General features: G+C 42.4%; 1 protein-coding gene and 1 non-coding gene across 2 annotated transcripts in view; both read right to left on the bottom strand.

Annotated features, from left to right (window-relative positions):
• The window catches only part of NECAB1 (N-terminal EF-hand calcium binding protein 1), a 208,651-nt gene that overhangs the window by 136,322 nt on the left and 57,702 nt on the right, over nucleotides 1-14,627 (bottom strand). The window lies entirely within an intron of this gene.
• Nucleotides 662-734, bottom strand: TRNAT-CGU. Its single transcript has one exon. It is a non-coding gene; the product is annotated as a tRNA-Thr (tRNA).

The following is a 14,627-nucleotide window of genomic DNA, read 5'->3' as shown; positions in this document are numbered from 1 at the left end:
TTTAAAAATACTAATGCCAAACCTGTGCCCCCAGAGTTCTTACTTAATTGGTCCTAAGTATAGTCTTGGCGTAGTGATTTTTTAAAAAGCTCTCAAGTAATTCTAATAAGCAGGCAAAATTGAGAACCACTACTGGGTAGTAATAGTGGAATTTCTTCAATAGACTCATGGAGTTTGAACTGAATTCTCATACTTTCATTACCAGTGATCTCCTTCTGGCCATTATTTTCAGGTTGTTTTCTTCATGTTTCTGTGCTGTAGCGCAGCTATGTCAGATGATTCTGTTTCTGGGTGTGGCACCAGAAGCAGCCAAGAGAGTCTCAATGGAAATATTCAGTGAAAGAAACGTGGACAGGTATAACATATGTAGTAATGTGGTCTCTCTGACTCGGCATCCTCGACTCGATGGTACCATCAAATGCACTTGACCAGGTGTAATCACACAGCACGCTCCCACATTCCTTGTTTAAGCATTTTCCTGTGGGAGACTGGCTTCAGGGGAGACAACTTCCTTGGGAACACTTCTGCGAAATAATCATCCATGTATAACTATGTTTTTCTCAGGTTCAAATAGTACTATCTGTATTTTAGGATTACTGCAAATTTAAAAAGGTCAGGGGTTTTAAATTTTTATCTTTTTTTTTTTTTTAAGTAGGCTACATGCCCAAAATGGGGCTTGAACTCACAACCCTGAGATCACGAGTCCCATGCTCTACCAACTGAGCCAGCCAGGCACCCTGAATACTGGTTTCCTAATGTCTTTCTATAAGGAGGAAACTGAGAAGATAAAATGGAGTATGGACTTAAATTTGTATCTCTTCCCCAAAAGAGCTGAAAAATAAATACTCTAAGAAGTATCAGTGAGTAGCTATAGGCAAATTAATCAATCTGTAGCCAAGTTGGGGATGGGTGCAGAAACATGTTATAAGAAAAAAATTCAAACTTTGAAGACACAAAGTTCTCATCTGATTCCCTGATTCACCCATTACAAGTTGTATGGCCTCTGGTAAGTTACTGACTTTCCACGGCCACGATAGATGGTGGTAATTTAAAAGAAGATAACAGCATAAAATGTTTAGAACAGTGCTTTTTACAAAGTAAGAATGTGGCAGATGTTAGTGTGTACTCTTCCTGACAGACATTCATACATGATGAAATCACATATTTGCCCACAATGAGGGAGCACGTAGGGTATCAAGCAGAGACTTTTACTGATGCATTTCTCCACAAACACCCACTCCTCCTGCAAGGAAACTAGAAACAACAACAAAAGCATATTAATTCATTTAAACTCATTTTAGTGACAGTGACACTGAATCCTGTGTACTGGGGAAGTAAAGAAATAAAAACAATTAAAAGCCAAATGGGAATTTAATGATCTCAATGGCAATAAAGAGACCTGAACTGCACTATAACATATACAAAGAGGACTCAAATCCTAGGTCTCCTGTTTCCTAACGGCAGGGGCCTTTCCTCCGAGCTGTCCAATAAAGCGTGCTTCGTGATTTTTACGGTGTTACATATCTATCAGCTCTCTCTACGCACGACAAATTATCTTTACGTGATTCTTCCTCCTCTTCTCTCCACGGTTCACGATTTGTTCCAGTCTGCCAGCACCCAGGCCTCTGTGACGTTACACTGGATCCCTTTAAGTCTTAACCCTTCTCTACTAATTTTACTGATGCTTTACAGGACACGCTTTGGCGAAATACGCTGCTTTGTGAACAGGGCCATCTTCATTTTATTGAAACGAGTATCAAGGAGCGTTACTATTAGAGAAGGTATCTTTCCCCATCAGAGCAACTTCAACAACCATATTGAGTTAGTTTTGCATTCAAGAAAACAAGCCTTAAAATCAAACAAGTAGCTAAACTGTCTGTTCCTATCCCACCTTTACTTTTTTTCTATCCCTCTAATTTCTCCTTTCTGCCTCTCCATATTTGATCTTCCTCTCTCTGTTCCTTTCTGACAACTAGAAGAGGAAGTTCAAAAGATTTGAAGTTAATTGAGGAGTGTTCTGCTTGACAAGTTATACTCTTTCCTCTTATAATTTTTGGCAGATTAAATTAATTCTAGACCAAGGTCCATTTTAGTTCCTTCTCCTCTGGCTTTGGAGAGTTCAAGTACAAAAGCAAATAATTTTATTACAAAAATGTAAATTATAACTACAAACAATGATCAACTATGGTTGCTTTGTTAATAGTTTTATTTAAAATACTACTGAAAAAATTTTAAATAAAATCTGATTTTTTTTTTTTTTGTGTGTGAGTTTAATTTATGTAAGTATTATATGGGACATATTTTACAACATACCTTTTTTACTCAGTATTTTTGTTTCTGCAATTTATACATGTTTGTATGTACAACCGTCATTCATTTCTTTTAACTTCTTTTTTTTTAAGGATTTTATTTATTTATTTATTTATTTTTTAATTTTATTTTATTATATTGTGTTAATCACCATACAGTACATCCCCCAGATTCCGATGTAAAGTTTGATGCTTCATTAGTTGCGTATAACACCCAGTGCACCATGCAATACGTGCCCTCCCTACTACCCATCACCAGGCTATCCCCTTCCCCCACCCCCTCCCCTCTGAAGTCCTCAGTTTGCCTCTCACAGTCCATAGTCTCTCATGTTTCATTCCCCCCTCTGATTACCCCCCTTTTCTTTATCCCTTTCTTCCCCTACCGATCCTCCTAGTTCTTATGTTCCATAGATGAGAGAAATCATATGATAATTGTCTTTCTCTGCTTGACTTATTTCACTTAGCATTATCTCCTCCAGTGCCGTCCATGTTGCAGCAAATGTTGAGAATTCGTTCTTTCTGATAGCTGAGTAATATTCCATTGTATATATGGACCACAGCTTCTTAATCCAGTCATCTGTTGAAGGGCATCTCGGCTCCTTCCATGATTTGGCTATTGTGGACAATGCAGCTATGAACATTGGGGTGCATATGGCCCTTCTCTTTACTACGTCTGTATCTTTGGGGTAAACACCCAGTAGTGCAATGGCTGGGTCATAGGGTAGTTCAATTTTTAACTTTTTAAGGGACCTCCACACTGTTTTCCAGAGTGGCTGTACCAACTTGCATTCCCACCAACAATGTAGGAGGGATCCCCTTTCTCCACATCCTCTCCAACAATTGTTGTTTCTTGCCTTGTCTATCTTTGCCATTCTAACTGGCGTAAGGTGGTATCTCAGTGTGGTTTTGATTTGAATTTCCCTGATGGCTAATGATTTTGAACATTTTTTCATGTGTCTGTTAGCCATTTGTATGTCTTCATTGGAAAAGTGTCTGTTCATATCTTCTGCCCATTTTATGATTTGTTTATTTGTTTCTCGTGTATTGAGTTTGAGAAGTTCTTTGTAGATCTTGGATACCAGTCCTTTATCTGTGGTGTCCTTTGCAAATATATTCTCCCATTCCGTGGGCTGTCTCTTAGTTTTTTTGACTGTTTCCTTGGCTGTGCAGAAGCTCTTTATCCTGATAAAGTCCCATAAGTTCATTTTATCTTTTATTTCTCTTGCCTTTGGAGATGTGTCGTGAAAAAGGTTGCTCTGGCCGATGTCATAGAAGTTGTTGCCTATGTTCTCCTCTAGAATTTTGATGGATTCCTGTCTCACATTGAGGTCTTTCATCCATTTGGAGTTTATTTTTGTGTATGGTGTGAGAGAGTGGTCAAGTTTCATTCTTTTGCATGTAGCTGTCCAATTTTCCCAGCACCATTTATTGAAGAGACTGTCTTTTTTCCACCGGATGTTTTTTCCTGCTTTATCAAAGATTAGTTGCCCAAAGAGCCGAGGGTCCATTTCTGGGTTCTCTATTCTGTTCCATTGGTCGATGTGTCTGTTTTTGTGCCAGTACCATGCTGTCTTTGTGATCACAGCTTTGTAGTACAGCTCGAAATCCGGCATTGTGATGCCCCCAGCTTTGTTTTTCCTTTTCAACAGTTCCTTGGAGATTCGGGGCCTTTTCTGGTTCCATACAAATTTAAGGACTATTTGTTCCAGTTCTTTGAAAAATGTCCTCGGTATTTTGATCGGGATAGCATTGAAAGTGTAGATTGCTCTGGGTAGTATGGACATTTTAACTATGTTAATTCTTCCAATCCATGAGCATGGAATATTTTTCCATCTTTTTATGTCTTCCTCAATATCTTTCAAAAGTGATCTATAGTTTCTAGCATATAGGTCCTTTACGTCTCTGGTTAAGTTAATTCCAAGGTAACGCATGGTTTTTGGTGTTATTGTAAATGGGATGGATTCCCTAATTTCTCTTTCTTCAGTCTCGTTATTCGTGTATAGAAATGCAACTGATTTCTGGGCATTGATTTTGTATCCTGCCACCTTACTGAATTGTTCTATAACTTCTAATAGTTTGGGAGTGGATTCCTTTGGGTTTTCCATATAGAGTATCATGTCATCTGCAAAGAGAGACAGTTTGACTTCTTCTTTGCCGATTTGGATACCTTTGATCCCTTTTTGTCTTCTGATTGCTGTTGCAAGGACTTCTAGTACTATGTTGAATAATAGTGGCGAGAGTGGGCATCCTTGTCGTGTTCCTGATCTTAAGGGAAAGGCTTCCAGCTTTTCCCCATTGAGAATAATGCTTGCAGTAGGCTTTTCATAGATGGCTTTTATGAGATTGAGAAATGTACCCTCTATTCCTACACTCTGAAGGGTTTTAATCAGGAAAGGATGCTGTATTTTGTCAAATGCTTTTTCTGCATCAATTGAGAGGATCATATGGTTCTTGAGTCTTTTCTTGTTGATATGATGTATCACATTGATTGATTTGCGAGTGTTGAACCATGCTTGCATCCCAGGTATGAATCCCACTTGGTCATGATGGATAATCCTTTTAATGTACTGTTGGATTCTATTAGCAAGGATCTTGTTGAGGATTTTGGCATCCATATTCATTAGAGAAATCGGTCTGTAATTCTCCTTTTTGAGGGGGTCTTTGCCTGGTTTGGGGATCAAGGTAATATTAGCCTCATAGAATGAGTTTGGTAGCTTTCCTTCTGTTTCTATTTTTTGAAATAGCTTTAGGAGAATAGGTATTATTTCTTCTTTGAATGTTTGGTAGAATTCCCCAGGAAAACCGTCTGGGCCTGGAGTTTTATTATTTGGAAGGTTGTTTATCACTGACTCAATTTCTTCATAGTTAATTGGCCTATTTAAGAAATCTATTTCTTCCTGTTTCAGTCTTGGTAGTTTATAGGTTTCCAGGAAGGCCTCCATCTCTTCCAGATTGTTTAGTTTTTTGGCATATAGCTGTTGATAAAAGTTTCTAATAATCCTTGCAATTTCAATGGTGCTGGTCGTGACCTCTCCCTTTTCAGTCATAATTTTAATAATCTCAGTCCTTTCTCTTTGTTTTTGGACAAGTTTTGCCAGTGGTCTATCAATTTTATGGATTCTCTCAAAGAACCAGCTTCTAGTCCTGTTGATCTGCTCTACTGTGGTTCTGGTCTCTAATTCATTGATTTCTGCTCTAATCTTGGTCAACTCCTTCCTTGTCAGTGGGTTAGGCCTGTCCCTCTGTTGCTGTTCCAGTTTCTTGAGGTGAGAATATAGAAACTGCATTTTAGATTTTTCTATTCTTTTGAGTGAGGCTTGGATGGCTATGTATTTCCCCCTTAGGACTGCCTTTGCAGTATCCCATAGGTTTTGGACCGTTGTGTATTCATTCTCGTTGGTCTCCATAAATTGTTTAATTTGTTTTTTGATTTCCTGGTTTATCGAGTCATTCTTGAGCAGGATGGTTCTTAGCCTCCAAGTGTTTGAGTTTCTTCCAGGTTTTTCCTTGTGGTTGAGTTCCAATTTCAGAGCGTTGTGGTCTGAGAATATGCAGGGGATAATTTCAATCTTTTGGTATTGGCTGAGACCTGTTTTGTGTCCCAGAGCATGATCTATTCTTGAGAATGTTCCATGGGCATTTGAATAGAATGAGTATTCTTTGGTTCTGGGGTGTAGTGTTCTATATATATCTATGAGGTCCAACTCGTCGAGTATGGCATTCAAAGCCTTTGATTCTTTGCTTAGTTTTTGCCAGGGTGTTCTGTCTATTTCTGATAGTGGGGTGTTGAGGTCCCCTACTATTACTGTGTTCTTATCTATATGTCTCTTTATTTTGGTTAAGAGTTGGCTTGTGTATCTTGCTGCTCCCCTGTTGGGGGCATATATATTAATAATTGTCATATCCACTTGTTGAATACTTCCTTTAAGAATAATATAGTGCCCTTCTGTATCTCTCTCTATGGCCTCTAGTTTAAAATCCAGTCTATCTGATATGAGAATTGCTACTCCAGCTTTCTTTTGAGGTCCATTTGCGTGGAAGATGGTACTCCATCCCCTTACTCTAAGTCTGAATGCATCTTTGGGTTCAAAATGAGTCTCTTGTAGACAGCAAATGGATGGGTCATGTCTTTTTATCCAATCTGCAACCCTGTGGCGTTTTATGGGAGAGTTTAAGCCATTTAGATTGATAGAGATTATTGACAGATATGATTTTAATGATGCCATTTCTCTTTAAAGTCTTTGTATCGGTTGTGACTTGCTGCTCTGTATCACTCTTGGGGCCTTTTTACCTTTATAGAGCCCCCCTTAATATCTCCTGTAGGGCTGGTTTCGTGGTTACGAAATTGGTTAATGATTGGCGATTTTGGAACGTCTTTATTTCTCCATCAATTCTGAATGACAGCTTTGCTGGATAAAGGATCCTTGGCTGCATGTTTTTCTCTGAAAGAGCTTTAAAAATGCCCCCCCAAGCCTTTCTCTCATTCCAGGTCTCTGTAGACAGGTCTGACGTAATCCTGATACCTTTGCCTTGGTACGTGAGAAATTTCTTTGCCCTGGCCGCTTTCAATACTGTATCCTTGGATCTAATATTTGCGAATTGCACTATGACATGCCGTGGCGTAGGTTTGTCCTGGTTGAGCTTGGATGGGGTCCTCTCTGCCTCTTGGACACGAATGCTTGTTTCCCTTGCTAGATTAGGGAAGTTTTCAGCTACAATTTGTTCAAATATCTCTTCTAGACCTCTGTTTTTCTCCACCCCTTCAGGGATGCCGATGATTCTGACATTGGATCGTTTCATAGAGTCAGTAATCTCCCGTAATCTACATTCGTGGGCGTGGATTTTTTTAAGACCAGCTTCTATTTTCGTTTTTTCTTCTACTAACCCATCCTCCAATTCGCTAACGCGTTCCTCTGCCTCGGTGACCCTGGCCGTCAGAGCCTCTAGTTTTGACTGTATTTGGCCCATAGAATTTTTAATTTCTGTCAGATTCGCTCTCATTTCTGCCCTTAGGGATTCTATATTCTCAGCAACGCTTTCTCTGATGCTTTTTTCAAGTTTACTCATCATCTTGACCATTGTTGCTCTGAATTCCATTTCTGATAATTGGGATACATCCATATGTATTAATTCTGTGGCCGAGGCCAATTCTGTGGCAGAGGCCACAGACTCATTATCTTTTCTTTGCTGGGGGGGACTTCTCCTTCTCGTCATTCTGATGAAGAGAGATTGCAGGGTTGTCCAGAGCCCAAGTGTTGACTGGGACCCAGGCCGTGCGCCCTTGTTTTATAGAGATCTTAGGGATGTGGGCTTCTTCCTTAAAGAGTTTATTTATTTATTTGAGAGAGAGAGAGACAGTCAGCAAGAAAGGGAACCCAAGCAGAGGAGTGGGAGAGGAAGAAGCAGGTTCCCGGTGGAGAAGCCCGATGAGGGACTCCTTTCCGGAACGTTGTAAACACACCCTAATCCGAAGACAGGTGCTTGGTGACTGCGCCACTCAGGCGCTCCGGGTTGTGGGCTTCTTGATTTTTCAGCCTGCCTTCTGGGGGAGGGGCCTGCCTGCCGGTACTCAGAAAACCCTGTTTGGGTAGAGTCTCTGTGTCCCTTGCGAGGGGGGATGGGGATGGGCACCCTGTGAGCCGGTATTTCCGGGCTTTTGTTCTCTGGCGGCTTTCCCTGGCGGTTTGCTATGCCTCTTCTGAGAGAGCAGCAGCGGCTGAAATTCAGCCTCTGTCTCAGAACAGAGGGATCGCGGATCGTTCTCCACTGATGTTCTGGCCACTTTAACTCTGTTTCTGTTGGTGCTGCTCAACCCTGCAGCATCCCGGGCTGTGCGCCCCACACCCGGCGTCCCAGCCCTCACTTCCAGGGCCGGCACGTCTCTGTCCTTTGTGTTTCCAACCCCGCCCGCCGCCAGCCGCCCCGCGCGGGCTCCCGGAGCTCCCCGTCTCAGTCTGGTGTCTCACGGGTGCTGACCGCGAGTCCGCCTGCTCCCCCGTGCAGGTGGCCCTCCAGCCGCCAGCCGCCCCGCGGACGCTCCCGGAGCTCCCGGTCTCAGCCTCGATCCAGTGAGCACACCGGAGCTCCGGAGCTCCGTGAGATGCTTGGTGGTGCACGCTCCCGGCTCACGGACTCAGTCTGCCGTTTCCAGAGTGCGGGTCCGCGGTCCGCCCGCTCCCCGGTGCAGGTGGCCCGCCAGCCGCCCTGCGCGCGCGCTCCTGGAGCTCGCGTTCTAAGTCTGTTGTCTCGCGGGTGCCGTCCGCGAGTCCGCCTGCTCCCCCGTGCAGGTGGCCCGCCAACCGCCAGCCGTCCCGCGTGCGCTCCCGGAGCTCCCTTCTCAGCCTGCTGTCTCAAGCGTGCGGGTCCGCGGTCTGTCCGCTCCCCCTTGCAGGTGGCTACCGCTTCCCGGCGCCCTGACACGGCGGCTCCCTCCCCCTTCTGTTTAGCTTCCGATATCTGTGCGCGGTTTCACGGCTCCCCGCTTCGTACCTCGATACTCAGCGCTGGAGATGTTCATTTGTAGAGATCCAGATGTATCTTCCTGCGTCTCAGGCTGATTCCGTGGATATTCCTGCTGGTCTGGTACCTATCCAGCTCAACTCAGGGGACCGGCTGAAAAAGGTGTCCCCTACTCCTCCGCCATCTTAACCTCCATCCTAAAATCTGATTTTTAATCTGTCATAAAAATAACTTTGAGAAATAGTCTAAATTATTATATTATTTTAAACTATAGGGGGCACCTGGGTGGCTCAGTTGGTTAAGGGTTTGGCTCTTGAATTTGGCTTAGGTCGTGATCTCAGGGTCGTGAGATCAAGCCCCGCGTTGGGCTCTGCACTGGGCATGGAGCCTGCTTGAGATTCTCTCTCTTCCTCTCCCTCTGCCCCTCCCTCCCAAAATAAATAAACTGTAGTCAGTTCTAGTCTGGACAATTTGGAATATAGTAAGCACTCAATAAATAACTGTAGAATAAACAAATAAGTAGAAAATAGCATCAACTGAAAAAAACACTTGATTTTTTTGTTTGATGCATTCTCATTATCAAAGGTACTTACAGCTAAATTTTCTGTCTTAAATCTTTTGCTATAAAAGACTGAAGACCAGTCATAGCTAGTTTCTCACAATAAGCAAACTATAAAACTAGTAGTTTCTGAGGCTTCTAGAACAAACACAGTTCCATCGAAAACAGACATCAAGCAACTTTCAGAGATTAAATCTATTATGACATAATTACTGCAGTTTCCATTTTGATGACAAAAACATGTCTGTTATTTTCTCTCTTTGTGAAGCATTAAGAGTAAGTGAAATAATTACTCCTGCAATTTCAGTGTTAAACCAAAAGTTATTTTGTTATAATAACAGGCCTAGGAAAGCATTAGCTATCGGTGGCCAAAATGTAGTCAGCCATGGTGATGATATGGGTACCCAAAGGTTACCTATTAAAATCTAAGTTGGCATCACTGGTGGTGTCGTTCCAGTTCTGAAAGGTTACCTTACGTAATTGGCATTAAAATCAAACATAGTCTTAGCTATGTTCAGTGTTACGTGAGAGCTGGCACGAAAGTAACCAGGTATCATTTTGTGGTAATTAACTGCATAAGTTTTTACTTAAATAAATATACTTAAATATATAAATATGTACATTGTGGCTCATAAACAAATTCTTTTCAATTAATGGACTTTATCATCTATTTGTACAAAACACTATAATCAATGGGAAATGAATCAGTGTCTGCTTTTAGGAAGCTTTTTTTTCTTTTTTTTGGAAGACCAAAGATAAACACCTGCAAAACTGAGAGTGTACTAATAAAATAACATATTGAAAAGTTCTAATTAATAACAAATATGTAAATACTGTAATTATGCATGGTAGGTATTTTAAAAATATGAACCAAAGTCTCCCCATCTGCTTGTATGCCTACAATATCTGCTATTATTTCCTTCTACTGACTAGGTTACTACTGTCTTAGAGAAGCAAAGACAAGGCAGGCCACAAACAAGAAAGGGGTGTGATCGTTAATTTAACATGTCAACTTGGTTGGGACACAGGGCCCAGAAATGAAGTCAAACATTATTCTGGATGTTTCTGTGAGAGTGTTTTCAGATGAGATTAACATTTAAACCAGTGATCTGTGAGAGTAACACAGATTGTCCTTCATAATGTAGGTGGGCCTCATAAAATCAGTTAAAGGCCTGGATAGAAAAAAGATTAATCTCCCTAAAGCAAGACAAAATTCTCTAGCAGATGGCTTTTGAACTTGAACTGCAATACTGGCTCTTCCAGGCTTTCCAGTTGCCAGACAGCCCATCCTGCAGATTTTGGACTCTCTGGTCTCCAAAATTACATGAGCCAATTCCTTAAAATAAACCTTTTTTTAAAAAAAAGATTTTATTTATTTATTTATTTGAAAGACGAGAGAGAGCGCACGCGCACATGCACAAGGCAGGGGGAGAGACAAAGGGAGAGGGAGAAGCAGACTCCCTGCTGAGCAGGGAGCCCGACATGGGGCTCGATCCCAGGACCCTGACCTGAGCTGAAGGCAGACGCTGAACCGACTGAGCCACCCAGGCGCCCCTCCATATAAATATATATCCTATCGACTCTCTGGAGAACCCTGATGAATGCAAAGGGCCGGATTCTTGACTTTTGATCCAGGTAAGAAAGAATGTTTAGAAGAATACGATTCAGTAAGAGCTAAGCTTCCCGATCCCCCAACTAGATACAGATTCCCTAGAATAGAAGAGGAAAATAGGGAAAGGGAAAGTGAAGAGAACCGAGATTCATGTGTCGTCTTTGCTGAGAAGGTCATTTACCGTGTCTTCCCCTCAAGGCCAAGTCTGTGAGGTGGAAACGGTAGTGGAAGTGCTGTTTTGGGTGCGGGAACCCTAAAGAAGTTTGAAATCTGACAATAAGAGGCTCGGTGACTCATCTTCAAACAGAAAGACTGTGTTCCCCTCGATCGGCACGACGGGAGCAGCAGATCTATCTGCATGGGATGCCAGGGCAGGACCTGAGACAGCTTCACAAAGCTGCCTGTGGGGAGACCAGTCTGGGAGTAATGCAGGGATCATCAGGATCTGCAAGCAGCCCCGAGACGGCCCAGGGAGCTGGGAGACCTAGCTGGGAGTGCCAGGGACTGAGAACAAGGGAATCTGCTCGGAGAGATTCTGCACTGACTCCTGATCAAAGATCAGGTGGGAAGGAAGACACCACGGCAGCGTAGCTCATGGAAAGCTGAACACAGAGACAAACACATGCCCCTCTTCTCTCACAATTTTGCACCAGGTAAGTCCCCATCCTCATACACAATCCTCCTCCAGGAATGGAGGAGAATGACCCTGCACTGACTGCGATTACATTCCCCCCACCCACCCAGCAGAATGGAGGCTGGAAACAGAAATTATGTCAACTTACAGAAGAAAAAAAAAGTTACATATCCCATTTCCCAGCCACGGGAGTTTCTGGTCTGTTAGACCTGTATGCCAGGAGGCAGCACAGACGAGAAAGAAGAGGTAGGGATGGGTTTTGGTGACTTGGGTTCTAGCCCAGGCTGACACAGTCATAATTTTGAGAAATTGCTTATCATCTTTGAACTTAGTTTCCTCAAATGTCAGATGAAAGAGTTAGACCAGGATTTCCCTGAAGAAGCCAGATTTTCCTTTTCCTTGACATACACTGTCAATGATCTAAAACTATAAATGGACACAATGTGCTCAGAACGAAGTACTTCTGTCTAAAAATTATGCTAGATTTTGTAATTGCATAATTCTAGCCCATAGCCAGTGCTTGATACAGATCTGTCTGAGTGAAATGAAACAAATCTCTGAATTCAGTGTTGGAACTATCCTTGGGATCCTGTCACCCACTATGTCTCACTGTCCTGGTTGATGAGCATGGGATAGTTCTAACAACAGGTGACAGGGCCACTGAAAAAATCATCAAATTCATTTCTCTGTTGCAGGCTAAAAAAATATTAAAAGATTTTACACTCGTGACCCTGTAAATCATAGCTGTGTCAGAAATTAAAGAAAAAGAACAGCAGGAAACATAAAATGATTCTTCCCTCCTTCCTTTGCTAGGGCAAGTGTTACTTATAACTTTCTTTTATATGAAGAGGAAAAGAAAACCTGTAGTAATCCACCCATTCAACCTAAAGAATGATTCTGGAAGGTATACAAAAAACAGTAAACTTTACATATTTCTGTCTATCGTCATCTGTCATGTTCGAAGGCAACTTTTCTAGCACTTACAATTACGTATCATTTGCCCTGCCCTGAAAGTCCTTGGCAATTTTAGTAAAGCTCTTAAATACACACCACAAAAATCATGTGTAATGTACTGAGATTCATTGAGAAAACGAATAAAGGAAAAATCCTCCGGCCATCTAAATGTCAGCATTGCCTTGACACTGTAGTGTTACAGAAAATGTCCTACGTCGGAAAGGCCTCTAAGTGTGGTTAAAAGCTCTAGTCATGCACAGTGCAAAGCTAGACAGCCCAGGACTTATCTGAAGAGCAAAGAGCTCTAGCAGACAAGATGTTCCAGCCCACATGAAACAAACAGCAAACAGCAACCAGGAAGCCCACCCACACAGCCAGGCCCTTGAGAGCCTGCTGACGATTTTGGTCTGCAGACAGCTTCTACAATGTGAGATCCAGCTTCACCAATCGTCCCTCCCACCCAGCACTTGTCCTTAAGGGATGAGAAACAATGGAAAAATTCAGAAAGCAGTAACTTGGCATCTATTTGTTCGGCATATAGATTTGTACTGGATACAAGTTTACACCCAAGGACAAAAGGTAACCTTGAAGATCACCTTTTTAGGAGGCTCCCTATGACCCACCTGGTGGAATTTTCCTGAGTCTACCTTTGCACTGCACTGCATGGGGTCTGGACTATGAAGTGTCCCACATGACCTCTCAGGCCTGGGCTACCTCTGTGTCCCCTTTTCTCTGATAATTCCTTCCAGGATCCAGATTGCTTTCCTTTCATTCCGAGCTACCACCGGTCCATTACCCACCAGGAGGTTCTTCTCTCTTACGATAAACCCAATATATTCAGTTCCTCCTTTCCTTGCTGTCCTCAGCAACAAGATTCCAAGTCTCTTTCACTGCTGTGAAATTTAACTACTAGGAGAGAAGGGAGGTGTGGTCCCTAATGGGGATGGCATTCTTTTTTTAAAAATTTTTATTTTATTTACATTCAATTAAATAACATATCTTGTATTATTAGTTTCACAGGTAGAAGTCAGTGATTAATCAGTTGCACACAACACCCAGGGCTCATTACATCACGTGTCCTCCTTAACGCCCATCACTCTGTTACCCCATTCCTCCCACCTCCCTCCCCTCCAGCGACCCTTAGTTTGTTTCCTAGAGTTAAGAGTCTCTTACGGTTTGTCTTCCTCTCTGATTTCATCTTATTTTATTTTTCCCTCCCTTTCCCTAGGATCTTCTGTTTGTTTCTTAAATTCCACATGTGTGTGAAATCATACAATTGTCTTTCTCCGTTGACTTATTTTGCTTAGCATAATACCCTCTAGCTGGGGATGGCATATCTTCACTCCCTTTCTGAGGTGATGCCCAGAGACTCAAGCAGCCTTCAGTATTCTCCTGTTATTACTACAGTCAAGGTCCTTTCAACCCTCCTCTACCTCTAGGCCGTGCTCATCTCTTTTTCAAAGGAAGTCCATTTTCCAAGCTACTGTTGCTTACTGAACACATGAGTAGGAAAAAAGCAATTCCTGTCAACTGGAGTTCACATTTCTAAAGCTCTTCCGAAAGGGAGTTTAATCTGCAAGGGCTCAAGACAGTCTACGCACATCTTCCAAGCAACTGCTTCAGCTGCTTGGCCACTAAACGGATAGCTTCAGCACAACGATTTTTGTTCTTACGAGGTAACGCCTCTTGAAATATCAGATTTCTATGAATTGAGGACACCAGTGCCCCAGCCACAGAAACCGGCAATAGCCCTCACAGAAGAGTTAGGACAGCGTGCAGAGAACTCAATGAATGGGACAGCTTCCCAGCCATCATCATCTTCCCCGTCTGAACCCAGGAGGCAGCAGTGAGCCAGGATTTTGTGTTTTGTGTAGTTCTGTACTCTCAAGCACTACTAACCCAAGTTACACAAACTTCACATTATTTATGTGGCACCTTCTGTGGTTGCCAGACTAAACTGCTTCTTAACGTTTGTTTCATGAGTTTTCACAATTTCCTGCCAGAAAGTCTTATTAGCGCCACTTAATATTCAAAGATAGTAAAACACCGAAAAGTTTGCTTGGCCAAAGCCTCCAGAAACGAGTGAAGATTACCACTCTG

Source organism: Ailuropoda melanoleuca, chromosome 9 (assembly GCF_002007445.2).
Source record: "Ailuropoda melanoleuca isolate Jingjing chromosome 9, ASM200744v2, whole genome shotgun sequence".
NCBI lineage: Eukaryota > Metazoa > Chordata > Mammalia > Carnivora > Ursidae > Ailuropoda > Ailuropoda melanoleuca.
This window is presented reverse-complemented; position numbering and strand designations above follow the sequence as displayed.